Source organism: Scyliorhinus canicula, chromosome 16 (genome assembly GCF_902713615.1).
Source record: "Scyliorhinus canicula chromosome 16, sScyCan1.1, whole genome shotgun sequence".
NCBI lineage: Eukaryota > Metazoa > Chordata > Chondrichthyes > Carcharhiniformes > Scyliorhinidae > Scyliorhinus > Scyliorhinus canicula.
The window spans coordinates 125,876,501-125,889,995 of NC_052161.1; the positions used below are offsets into that span (position 1 = coordinate 125,876,501).

The following is a 13,495-nucleotide window of genomic DNA, read 5'->3' on the forward strand; positions in this document are numbered from 1 at the left end:
CCATCACCGACAGCACCCACTACAACATGGAAGAGGGGAGGAGCCACCGGAAAAGTCGGAAAAACGTTGTTCATCAAATCCCGCATTTTCATATACCTGAAAGCCTCCCCCCCGCAGGATCCCAAACTTCTCCCTCAGCTCCTCCAAAGTCACAAACCACCCTACCGAAAACAAATCCTTCATTTCCATCACCCCTCGCTCCTCACATCCCCAAAACCTAGCATCCGTTCCCGCTGGCCGCATCTGCTCTCACTGGCTCAAACCCATGGATCCCTCGGATCAGCATCAACTTCGACCCCGCCCCCAACCTAAAGTGCTGCCGAAATTATCTCCATATTTTCAGCGTGGCCACCACCACCGGCCACACTAAGTACTTCCCTGGGGCAAAGGGGAGCGGCGCCATTGCCAGCGCCCACAACCCTGACCCCTCACAAGAGCCTGCCACCATCCTCACCCACAAAGCCCCTGTCTCCCTACTCTAGCCCTTCACATTCTCAACGTTCCCCGCCCAATAATAGAATAACAGGTTCAGAAGGGCCAGGCCCTCTGACGGTCGCCCTCTCTGAGGTGCCATCCCCCTAAATCCTTGCCACCTTACCTGCCCACACAGCCGATGAGACCAACCTATCCACCTCCAGAGAAAACAATCTCGACAAAAATACCAGTCGGCACTGAAATAAAAATAAAAACCAGAGCAAAATGTTCATCTTAACCGCCTGTCAATGAGAGGGGAAGGCTATCCCATCTCAGTAAATCTGCCTTGACCCTGCCCACTAGACTCGTAAAGTTCAACTTACGGAGCTCAGCCCAGCCCCGAGCTACCTGCCTTCCCAGGTACCTAAAGTGAGTAGTTGCCACCCAAAATGCCATCCGCCTCCCTCCCCCACCCCGACTCCCGCCCCTGAGAAGACACCACAAAACACTCACTTTATCCCAAATTTAACTTGTGGCCTGAAAAAGCCCCAAATCTCCGAAGCAGCCCCATTATATTTCCCACTAAAGAGCTTGGGTTGGAAATATACAGCAAGAGATCATCCTAAACTCCACCCCCCCCCTCACTATCCCTCTCCATTTATTTAAGCACCTCAGCGTCATGGCCAAGAGCCCTATTGCCAGCGCGAACAGAATGGGGCCATTGGACACCCCTGCCTAGTTCCCCTTTGCAATAAAAAGTACGATGAATTCATCTAGTTTGTACGCACATACAACAATTTCACCCAGAGCACAAACTTGGGCCCAATCCCAAACTTCTCCAACACTGCAAAACAATAGCTCCACTCCATCCGATCAAACGCCTTCTCTGGATCCAGCACCAACTCCAACTCCCTCCCTTCTGCCGGAGAAAGCGCCACATTCAACAGACGCCAATCACCTTCGGGTGGCACTCCTCCACCCTGAGCACTAGCACCTTGGCCAAAATCTCGGCGTCCACATTCAGGAGAGACATTGGCCTATCCGGACCACACTCAAAGGATATCGGAAGAGGGAAGGGAAGTGGAGTTGAGATAGGAGTTGAGATATCATGTTGAATGGGAGAATGGTAGAGTGGGTTCAAGTGACCACCTGGCCTACTCCTGCTCCTACGTCTTCCATTCCTGTTGTTGCGAGAAGTACCTAAAGATGGGCTGTGGAAGGGAACTAGGTGTGTGTTATGCAGGTGCCTCATGATGAGTGTTGGCTCACTGTTTTACCCTTGGACTTGTTTGGGAGGGCAGAGAACGGTGTGCAATGACTTTCCTCAGCAGCTGCTTCAAGAGCAACATTGTTCTCTGCGGTACATCGCTACAAATGCTCGTGGCAAAACAATGGCAGCAGGGAGGTGCTGCTGCTGTTGACAGCTGTTCACCTTATGAAGGATTCTGTCCTTAAGAAAACGACTTAAGGCCACGGGGGGTGGGCGGATGGTGGTGGAAAATGTTCTGTCTGCACTGCAGGCAAGTCAAAGAAAAATTCTATCTTTGTTCCTTTTCTCGCTCTCTCTCTGAGCTTCTCTCCTGATGGCTTTGATTCTTACTGGGGCACTCACCACCTTTCAGTTTCTCTATGAGAGTGGAGCCGGTGACTGTCGGTAGCGTATTCGATTTTAGTCGTGTCACTATTAACCCAATCCTTTTCTGATCTGGCCTCCAGGAGCTGTCAGTCCAACAGCAATCGGGAGCTGGAATCACACATATTCCCCCCCCCCTCCACCCCATGTCCCCCAGTCTTCAGAGACTGAGGCCAGTTGATGTATCCATTGTGAAAATGAAATGAAAATCGCTTATTGTCACGAGTAGGCTTCAATTAAGTTACTGTGAAAAGCCCCTAGTCGCCACATTCCGGCACCTGGTCGGGGAGGCTGGTACGGGAATTGAACCATGCTGCTGGCCTGCCTTGGTCTGCTTTCAAAGCCAGCTCTTTAGCCCAGTGTGCTAAACCAGCCCCCAGTCACAAACTGAGGATAGACTAGGGATCAAAGGTCATAGTACATGTTCCATATGCCTACGCGGTGCTCTTTGCCCACAGAACCATTGGGGAACACTGCCGACTCTGTTTATATCTCACATCTGATAAAATGAACATTTTGCCATATAGGCCTGGATCGACCCTTTGAATTACGGCTCATTCTGGGTGCAGCTGAGATTAAGGTCACACGGCCACTTAGCCAAGAGCAGTTATTTCCACCCCTTCCGTGGGGAATTGGCGCTCTTACTGCATTTCACTGCCAACCCCTCTGTCTCACAAATGCTCAGCAACTCACCCAGTGACAACCCTTTCTGGTGGTCTCACTAATTCCTCGTGAGTGTGCTGGAGTTGGTGAGAACGGCAGCAGCTGATGATCAGGAAATGTCTGGTTGGTCATTGAACTGTCTGGTCTCTTCCTTCAAGGCATCTCAAATAATTGTGGCAGATTGGCCTGTTAAAGGGAACTTATGCTGTTTTTGGGAGAAAAATTCAGACGCACATATTGCTGTATCACCAATACACTTGGATGGGACAAATGCATTTTCTCACTGCTACCTGGAAGGGCCTTACAGAGTAGAATATAATGACTGGAAGACTTTAGGAATATTGGATTCTATGTATTGGACAATTTAAGAGTTAAAAGCCTGGGTTAGAAAGTGTGTTTGTCTGCCATGGTCATGTTTTTCTAAAAAAAAAATTATATTTTGCACGGCCAGTGTGCTTTTCGCAGCCAGAAGGTGAAATTATGTGTTTTTCAGTCTGGACCAATGGACTGTGGTGTGACTGAGAAAGTCCCTGGGGAGTTAATATGCTTTGCAACCTGCAGAGATAATTTGTTTTTCAGCTTGGGGAGATGAGGCCATTGCTGGGTGGAGTTAAGGAATGCAGTAAGACATGTCGAGGAGCTTTAGAAAGGCATTTTGAAAAGCTTCAGAGAGACAGTTCTTTTGCAGAAAGCTTTGGAGAGAGGAGTTGAATTCTGATCTGCCTGACACTGAATCCACAATTCTCCCACAGTAAGATAGATTGAGAGCTGTATGTTTCTTTTCTTGTTGTTCAATGGGAAATTGCGTAGTAATGTTTAAGGGGTAATTGTAAGCTGTTATTTTTGGATGTAAGGTTAAAGAGTTTTATATTGTATTCAGAATAAATTTTTGTTTTAAAATACCAAATCCCTATTCCTTCATGCAATCACTTCTGGAGCAGATCATTCTTTCCACACAGTCTTACAAATAAACTAAAATATTGGGGTTTTGGACCAGTGTCCTAGCCACTGTTGGGGTTGGTCCGGGATTGGAAGAATAATATGGGACAGCCTCAATGCAATTTCTCATGGCAGGAATCCATAGTTAAGGAAATTAACTTATAATTTATTACTACCCAGACAAAGTGACTCAGTGACTCAGACAAGGTAAACGCTAGAAATAGAATTGCCATATGTCAGGAGCACTATTTGAAGTAGAGTTAGGATAACTTGTTGGGAAAGGAGTGCACGTCACTAACAATCTGTCCTGGTCCAACCACATCAATGCTACGACCAAGAAAGCACAACAGCGCCTATACTTCCTCAGGAACTAAGGAAATTCGGCATGTCCATACTGACACTTCCCAATTTCTACAGATGCACCATAGAAAGCATCCTAATTGCCTGCATCACAGCCTGGTATGGCAACTGCTCAGCCCAAGACCGTAAGAAACTTCAGAGAGTTGTGAACACAGCCCAGTCCATCACACGAACCTGCCTCCCATCCATTGACTCTGTCTACGCCTCCCGCTGCCTTGGGAAAGCAGGCAGCATAAGCAATGACCGCTCCCATCTGGGTTATTCTCTCTTCCAACTTCTTCCACTGGGCAGGAGATACGAAAGTCTGAGAACACGCATTAACAGATTCAAAACAGCTTCTTCCCGCTGTTACCAGACTCCTAAACGACCCTCTTATGGACTGAACTGATTCTTCTACACATCTTCTCTACTGAGCTGCACTACATCTGGATGCTTCACCCGATGTCTATGTCTACGTATTTTCATTGTGTATTTATCGTATGTCCTATGTTTTTCATGTATGGAACAATCTGTCCAGGCTGTACGCAGAACAATACCTCAGTACACATGACAATAAATCTAAATCTAAATATTTTTTAAAAGCTTACTCTCAAAACGTTGCAATATAGTGAGTGATAGCGTAAGCCACTTGAACTGTTCTTAAGAGAGATGAGGGAAACCGTGATTGCTCTCCTTATTACAGTGAAGATCAAGATGTGACTAATAGAAGTAATCAAAATGATGAGGGGTTTTGCTTTGATAGAGCGAGTAGGGAAAAGCTGTTTCCTCTGGCTAGTACGTTTGTTGGAAGACGTCATAGACCTTGAATTGGCAGAAGCAGGAATGAGGAGGCTTTTTTCACATCTTTGTTAAGATCTGGAATGCACCACCTGAAAAGGTGGTGGAAGCAGATTACTTGAAGAGTTATAATTTCAGGGTAATGGGATATGGGCCCAATTGGACAGCAGAAGTTGGAAGAGTGAGTATTCCAGGTGGAAGGGGTCTTTGATTTGCTGCCCGCCTTCCCAAGGCAGAGGTGTAGATGGAGTCAGTGGATGGGAGGCAGGTTCATGTGATGGACTGGGCTGTGTTCACGACTCTCTATAGTTTCTTACGGTCTTGGGCCGAGCACTTGCCTTACCAGGCTGTGATGCATCTGTGGTGCATCTGGAAAAATCGGAAGTGTCAGTGTGGACATGCCGAATTTCCTTAGTTTTTTGAGAAAATATAGGCGCTGTTGTGCTTCCTAGGTATTAGCGTCGACGTGGGTGGACCAGGACAGATTTCTAGTGATGTGCACACCTAGGAATTTGAAGCTGTTAACCATCTCCACCTTGGCCCCGTTGATGCTGACAGGGGTGTGTACAGTACTTTGCTTCCTGAAGTCAATGACCAGCTCTTTAGTTTTGCTGACATTGAGAGAGAGATTATTGCCATTACACCACGCCACTAGGTTCGCTATCTCCCTCCTGTTCTGACTCGTCATTGTTCGAGACCCAACCCACTATGGTCATGTCGTCAACAAACCTACAGATGGAGTTGGAGCAGGAGATACAAAAGTCTGAGACCATGCACTAACTGATTCAAAAATACCTTCTTCCCCGCTGTTACCAGCCTCCTAAATGGCCCTCTTATGGACTGATGGACTTATGAAATGATCTGCACACATCTTCACCCAATGCCTGTGTCTGTGTATTTACATTGTGTATTTTATGTTGCCCTATTATGAAAATGAAATAAAACTCGCTTATTGTCACAAGTAGGCTTCAAATGAAGTTACTGTGAAAAGCCCCTAGCCGCCACATTCCGGCTCCTGTTTCGGGAGGCTGGTACGGGAATAGAACCGTGCTGCTGGCTTGCCTTGGTCTGCTTTAAAAGCCAGCGATTTAGCCCTGTGCTAAACCAGCCCCTATGTATTCTCTTCTGCTGCATGGAATGATCCATTCAGATCCGGGATCGAACCTGGGACCTCGTCGCCATGATGCAGCAGTGCTAACCACTGCACCACTGTACTGCCCTGGTACCTCGTACACTTGACAATAAACTAATCCAATCCAATCTTCTAAAAAGCTGCCACAGACACAATAGCTCAATTGGCTTCCTTCTCTGCTGTAAACTTCCATGGCTCTCGCTCTCCTATGCAGAAATGGCGCTTTGTTTCCCACTTTGACATTTGCTTGTTCCTCAAGTGATTCCAAAGTGATTGTATCCAATGGTCTACCTCGGAGCCCATTCAATATATTGATCACTCTCTGTGTAGAACTTCCCAATATCAGTATTAAATCTGCCCTTTTCATTTTGAACCTCTATCTTCTTGTCCGACTTTACTTTAATCCTACCATTTGCTATCTCATGTATCTTATAAAGTCACTTCTTGCTCGCTTCCTGACAAAGCTGAAAAGACAATATTGCTCCAGTCTTACATCGTGCTCCTTAATTCTGTTTATTTTCTGTGAGCTAACTTTTTTATTTTTTTTTTATTTTTTTATAAATTTAGATTACCCAATTATTTTTTCCAATTAAGGGGCAATTTAGTGTGTCCAATCCACCTACTCTGCACATTTTTGGGTTGTGGGGGCGAAACCCACGCAGACACGGGGAGAATGTGCAAACTCCACACGGACAGTGACCCAGAGCCGGGATCGAACCTGGGACCTCAGCGCCGTGAGGCGGTTGTGCTAACCACTAGGCTACCGTGCTGCCCCTTCTGTGAGCGAACTTGAACTGGATGAAGGCATCAATCTGACCAGATGTCCATTCGGGTTGAGCGTGCCTGCCTCTGGACGTTCGCTGATATAATTCAGCATTCTGTTTGATTTGGTGATTGATGTTGTGTATTGGACACTCTCCAGCTGACCCAAGCTATAGGTGGTTCACTGAAAGGATTAACGTAAAGAGTATTACCCCGGGCTCCATGGGGGTGAAAGTGATCTTGAACAGTTGTAACGCAAAGCTGGGTGACCAGGAGTCAGTTGTGCAGTTTATATCCCACATGGTTACCTTTCCCACTGATGTTGATAAAAAAAGGAAATACTGCTGGGTGTAAAATGCCTAGCCAGTTGGTTATCTATCGGCCACTTTGTGCTACAGATACCCAGGACCAATTTCACCCCTCTACGCCTTTCGTTACTTTATTCCCCTCCAATAGATGATCTGACTCTGCTGGTCGAATTTCCTGGGACAAGCTTGTAGCATGACTGAGACTTCCTGCTATGATTTGACGCAGTATTTCTCCTGTAAGCATGGGCAGCATCACAGGAAAGCCACAGTTTTATATAACATTATTTTGAAAGTCCCCCGGAATAGCATATTATCAATTACATTCGGGATAAATTTTTCTGTGCATTATTTTTAACAGAGGATTTCCTTTCAACAGAGAAGGGCCCTGTTGGTGTTGTCCGATGATGCTTCTTCGTTCATTGATTAATGAAACAAGCCATCTGCTAACCCGAAATTTGTATCTCCACGCTGTTTCCCAGAGGCTCTGAAATGTTTTATATTGGATAATGTATCACCAACAGATTTGGGTCACCTTCTTGTGTGGATTGTGTTTGTTTCCAGGTTTATCAGTTCACAGGGCCTTGCGACTGATATGAGGAAGATGTCTCTTTCTGGCTATCAGCAGGGTTCGCAAGGACAGTCCTTGCCCATGAAAGGTGGCGGGACTGACTCCCAAGTCTCTGTTGAGTTAGCTGGTCGAAGGCAGGGGAGCTGGTGAGGTGCTAAATTTGGCCTGGCTTCCTCAGGCTTTGAAGGAAAAAATTCAACCTTGGTTTCTGTCCCCAGTCACTTCTATTCATTGACCTCCACTGGAATATTTTGTGGGGAACAGGACAAGCTGTGATGCCTCTGCAGTCAACCAGCCGAATGAGAGGTAGCCACTTGGTCAGGTACTGGAGGGTAGACATGGTCTCAGCACGGATAAGAGAATCCAGGGAGAAAATGGGATGTGATCAGGCATAATGTGAAAAAGACTCCTAATAGACATTGTGCAGCCACAAATAAAATGCTAAGTAAGATGTAGAACATCCTCACACACAGTACATTAATATTAATTTCCAGCTGTAAGATTAACAATGTGGTAAATGAAAAATTGTGAGACCTTTATAAAAAGCAGTCATTATGAATTTTATAAATTGCGATGCTCAATAGAGTCTCCATACTAAGCAATTCCTGATTATTGGTTTTACTGGAACCTATTTGAACAACCAATGTAAGTAGAAAAATCTATTCTGGAAGTAAAACTTCTAAAATAATAATTAATATGTACTAATATATTAAACAATACAGATGCTTGTTTAATACCCTGATATTTTTTCCCTTTATAGTGATCTTCCCATGGTTTGTTCCTTGTGCACAGAGCCCCTTCTGTTATTCACTTTCACCAGTACCAAAGGACATAATAGTATAGAAGGGGCCATTCAAATCATCATATTGTTATTCTCCACGTAAATCACCTGGTCTAGTCCCATTCTCCTACTCAACACCACACGGCCTTTAGTATCCCTCTTTTTCGAGAAACCATGGGACTTATTTTCCAATGAATTTGCCAACCAGATCTAACATACTGCAACTCCCTCCCTAAACCTCTCTGCGGCACGGTGGCACAGTGGTTAGCACTGCTGCCTCGCAGCTCCAGGATCTTGTGTTCAATTCCAGCCTCGGGTAACTGTCTGTGTGGAGTCTGCACATTCTCCCCGTGTCTGCGTGGGTTTCCTCCGGGTGCTCCGGTTTCCTCCCACAGTCCAAGGATGTGCAGATGTGCGCAGTATCCAAAAAGGATAGGCCAGGTTACTAGGTTATGGGGATAGGGTGGGGGTGTGAGTGCTCTTTCCAAGGGCCGGTGCAGACTCAATGGGTCGAATGGCATTCTTCTGCACTGTAACTTCAATTATTCGATGAAACCTTCCTTGCTGACCAATCTTTTAGTCCTCTGTCGTTATATCTCCATCGGTGGCTCGGTGTGGTAATGCTCCACTGAAATGCTCGTTTTTTTTCCATGGGATGTAGGCAAGTCCAACATTTGTGCAATCCCTAATTGCCCTTGAGAAGGTGGTGGTGAGCCGCCTTCTTGTACTGCTGCAGTCCATGTGGTGCAGGTGCACCTATGATACGCTTAGGAAGAGAGTTCCAGGATTTTGATCCATTGACAGTGGAGGAACAGTGATATAGTTCCAAAGAAGGATGGTGTGTGGCTCGCAAGTGATGTTCCCATGCATCTTCTGCCCTTGTTCTTTGAGCTGATAGAGATTGCAGGTTTGGAAGGTATTGTCGAGGTCCCATGTTCGATCCTGGCCCTGGGTCACTGTCTGTGTGGAGTTTGCACATTCTCCCCATGTTTGCGTGGGTTTCGCCCCCACTACCCAAAGATGTGCAGGGTAGGTGAATTGGCCGTGCCAGCATTGTTGAGTTCTGGAAGTGCATCTTGTATATAGTACACATTGCTACCTTTGTGCTTCAGTGGTGAAGGAAGCAAATATTTAATTTGGTGGATTGTTTGCCAATCAATTAGACTGCTTTGTCCTGGATGGTGTTGAGTTTCTTGGGTGCGCTCACCCAGGCAAGTGGAGAGCATTCCATTACACTCCTGACTTCTGCCGTGTAGATTGTGGACAGACTTTGGGGAGTCAGGAGGTGACAATTTCCAGCTTCTAACCTGCCCTTGTAGCCACAGCATTTAGATGCCTGATGCAGTTCAGCTTCTGATCAATGGTAACCCCCAGCATGTTGATAATGGGTGATTCAGCAATGGCAATGTCCCTGAATGTCAAGATGAAATAGAGTCATAGTAGATTAAAGCATGGAAACAGGCCCTTCGGCCCAACTTGTTCATGCCGTCCAGTTTTTACCACTAAGCTAGTCCCAATAGTCTGCATTTGCCCCATATCCCTCTGTACCCGTCTTACCCATGTAACTGTCTAAATGTTTTTAAAATACAAAATTGTACCCACCTCTACTCCTGCCTCTGGAAGCTCGTTCCAGACACTCACCACCCTCTGTGTGAAAAAATTCCCATCTGGACCCTTTTGTATCTCCCCTCTCACCTTAAACCTATGTCCTCTAGTTTTAGATTTTCTTACCTTTGGGAAAAGATAGAACATAGAACATAGAACAGTACAGCACAGAACAGGCCCTTCGGCCCTCGATGTTGTGCCGAGCAATGATCACCCTACTCAAACCCACGTATCCACCCTATACCCGTAACCCAACAACCCCCCCCCCCCCCCAACCTTACTTTTTAAGGACACTAAGGGCAATTTTAGCATGGCCAATCCACCTAACCCGCACACCTTTGGACTGTGGGAGGAAACCGGAGCACCCGGAGGAAACCCACGCACACACGGGGAGGACGTGCAGACTCCGCACAGACAGTGACCCAGCCGGGAATCGAACCTGGGACCCTGGAGCTGTGAAGCATTTATGTTAACCACCATGCTACCGTGCTGCCCATGTTGACTGTCTACCTTATCTATGCCCCTCATTATTTTATACATTCAAAAAGATCACCGCCAAAACCTCCTCCACTCCAGGGAAAATAGTCCCAGTGTATCCAGCCTCTCCTTATAACCCAAACCATCGAGTCCTACTAGCATCCTAGTAAACCTTTTCTTCACTCTTTCTAGTTTAATATCCTTTCTATAATAGGGTGACCAGAACTGCACACAGTATGCCAAGTGAGGCCTTACTAATGCCTTGTACAACTTCAACAAGTCATCTCAACTCCTGTATTCAATGTTCTGACCAATGAAACCAAGCATGCGAAATGGCTTCTTCACCACCCTGTCCATCTGTGACTCCACTTTCAAGGAGCTATGAACCTATACTCTTAAATGGTGAGGTTTTCCCTGTTTGAAGATGGTCATTGCATGCCACTTGTGTGCATGAATATTATTTATCAACCCAAGACTGAATGTTGTCTCGGCCTTGGTCCTTATGGACATGGAATACTTCAGTATCTGAAGAATACGGAAGCTGCTGAACATTGTGCAGCCGTCAGCACAATTCCCCACTTCTGACTTTATAATGGAGGGGAAGTCACTGATGAAGCAGGTGAAGATGGTTGGGGCCAGGAGACCCCCCCCCCCTCCCCCCCAATGACTTAGTACTGAGATGACTGACCTCCAGCAACCACAACCATCTTCCTTTCTGCTAGGAATGACTCCAACCAGTGGAGAATTTTCCCTTGATTCCCATTGGCTTCCAGGCCTTCCAATGATCACGGTCAGTAAAAATGCTGCCCTGATGTCAAGAGCAATCACTGACCACTTCTCACGAGTTCAGCACTTCTGGCTGAATGTAGTCGCAAACACTTCAGCCTTGCCTTTTGCACCAACATGCTGGGCTAACCCATCATTGTGGATGGGGGTATTAGCGGAGTCTTCTCTTTCTGTTAGTTGTTTAATTATCCACCACCATTCATGACTGGATGCAGCAGAACTTTGATCTGATCCAGTGATTATTTCTCACATGCTGCTTCAGCTGTTTGGCAATAAATCTCTTCTGGCATACCTTCCTGCACTTTTCGTTGAACCAGGGTTGATTCCTTGGCTTGATGCACATGGTAGTCTGGGAGATATACTGGGCCATGAGGTTACATATTGTGGTTGAATACAATTCTGTTGCTGCTGATGGCCCACAGCACCTCATGACTGTCCAATTTTGAGCTGCTAGATCTGTCCTGAATCTATCTCCTTAGCACGGTGGTTGTGTGACATAACAAGGACTGTGCCCTTGTCACTCCTATCAGTATTGTCATGGACAGCAGTGTCTGCGACAGGTAGATAGTGGGATTGGCATTACTCCTGATTTGAATAGGCCCAAAATTAGTGTTCAATAATTCTATCTCTTGAAGGAAGCACCACAGCGTAAATAACATTGGATAATTTGCTTCAGCCTGACCTGACGGCAAGTGTTTATTTACAGTGTAAAAAAATTAGCACTAATGGAACTAGCAGAACAACGACAATCTGAAATTATGTGTACGCATCTTAGTAAAGTCCAGTGTGAAAGACTTTTACAAGGTCATGGGGCCCTTTAAGGACATAAATGAGCAGATTTATTGTTTTCTATCTTACTTTATTTCCAAGTATTTCTATCAAAACGCAATCCTCCGAATCTCACTGTATTATCTGTTTGGGTCTTCAGGCAGTTGCATTCTCAGGAGCTGGTGTGTAAGAGAAGAGATAAGAGAACGGCCAACTTGCCCGAGTTTTAGCTGTACAAAAGATTTACAAAATAGCAGTAATGTGTGGCGTTTGTCTTTCCCCTGTTTATCGATCCATCATTGCAAGAGAAGTTCGGTGTTGGCAGAATTTAAGTTGAGAGAGTAGTGTGTTGTATAAACAGCCTCTTTTCTAACACCTGACCCATTGTTAGCCAGTGTTCTGGTTTTTTTGCCTTTTAATATACAAAACGGTGAGGAAGGGCGATGTTGGAAAAATAACCTGGTTAAAATGATCATTTTGTATGTGGGGGGGGGGAGGTTGTGATAATTTGGTCTTCTTCCATTTCATGTTCATCATAAAAGGCAACTTCCATTGGCAATCTCTGCCAAGCTTTCAATTCAAAATCTAATATCTGAAGTGGTTGGGCACATTGTGTCTCTGCGTTACCAAATGCCTCTTGTACTGCAGGTATATGTACCGTCATCTGGGCAGACCCCATTAAAACAGACCCCATAGAATAGAATTCCTACAGTGCAGAAGGAGGCCATTCGGCCCATTGAGTCTGCACCGATCCACTGAAAGAGCACCCTACCTCGGCCCACTCCCCCACCCCATCCCCCAAACCCCATCCAACCAGCACATCTTTGGACACTAAGGGGCATATTAACGTGGCCAATCCACCTAACCTACACACCTCTGTGGGAGGAAACCGGAGCATCTGGAGGAAACCTACGCAGACATGGGGAGAAAGTACTAGCTCCACACTTAAATGCCTAATCAACTTTATTGCAAAGTGTAAATTTATGTCGGAACAAACTTAAACAGCCCATAAATTGTAAGTACAGTACCCACTCTCCCTGACCCTTTGAAGCATTTGCTGAAACTGAATGACTGTTTCAAATGATTATAGCAGCTTGTCATCCAATGTTTTCTGATTGTCATGTGTTTGCAAAGAAAGTATTTTGATGAAAGATGGTTAACTTCCAAACATAATTTGTTTTTCCCCAAGACTAAAGTAATAAATGATTCATTAGCATTATCTTGATAATCAGAAACACACTCTTCATCCAATTATATTGGGAAGCTCATTGATCCCTGGCCTGTCTGTGAACGGGATACAGATATGAAAATCTCAGTGTAGCCTTTGCAACAGAAGCAGCAATTGAGGCAGAAAGATATGAGAAAAGGTAGGTACGAAAAGGCAAAATACAGAGTAGTAAATCTATTTAGGAACAATAACGTACATTTCTATAGTGCCAGTAATATAGCAAAGCATCACACGGTGCTTCATCGGAGCGATTATCAAATCAAATTTGACACCAAGCCACAAGAGAATGCATTT

The 13,495-nt window shown here is 45.5% G+C and overlaps 1 protein-coding gene across 5 annotated transcripts in view; it reads left to right on the forward strand.

The window, feature by feature from the left end:
• The window catches only part of camta1a (calmodulin binding transcription activator 1a), a 1,261,560-nt gene that overhangs the window by 657,684 nt on the left and 590,381 nt on the right, over nt 1–13,495 (forward strand). The window lies entirely within an intron of this gene.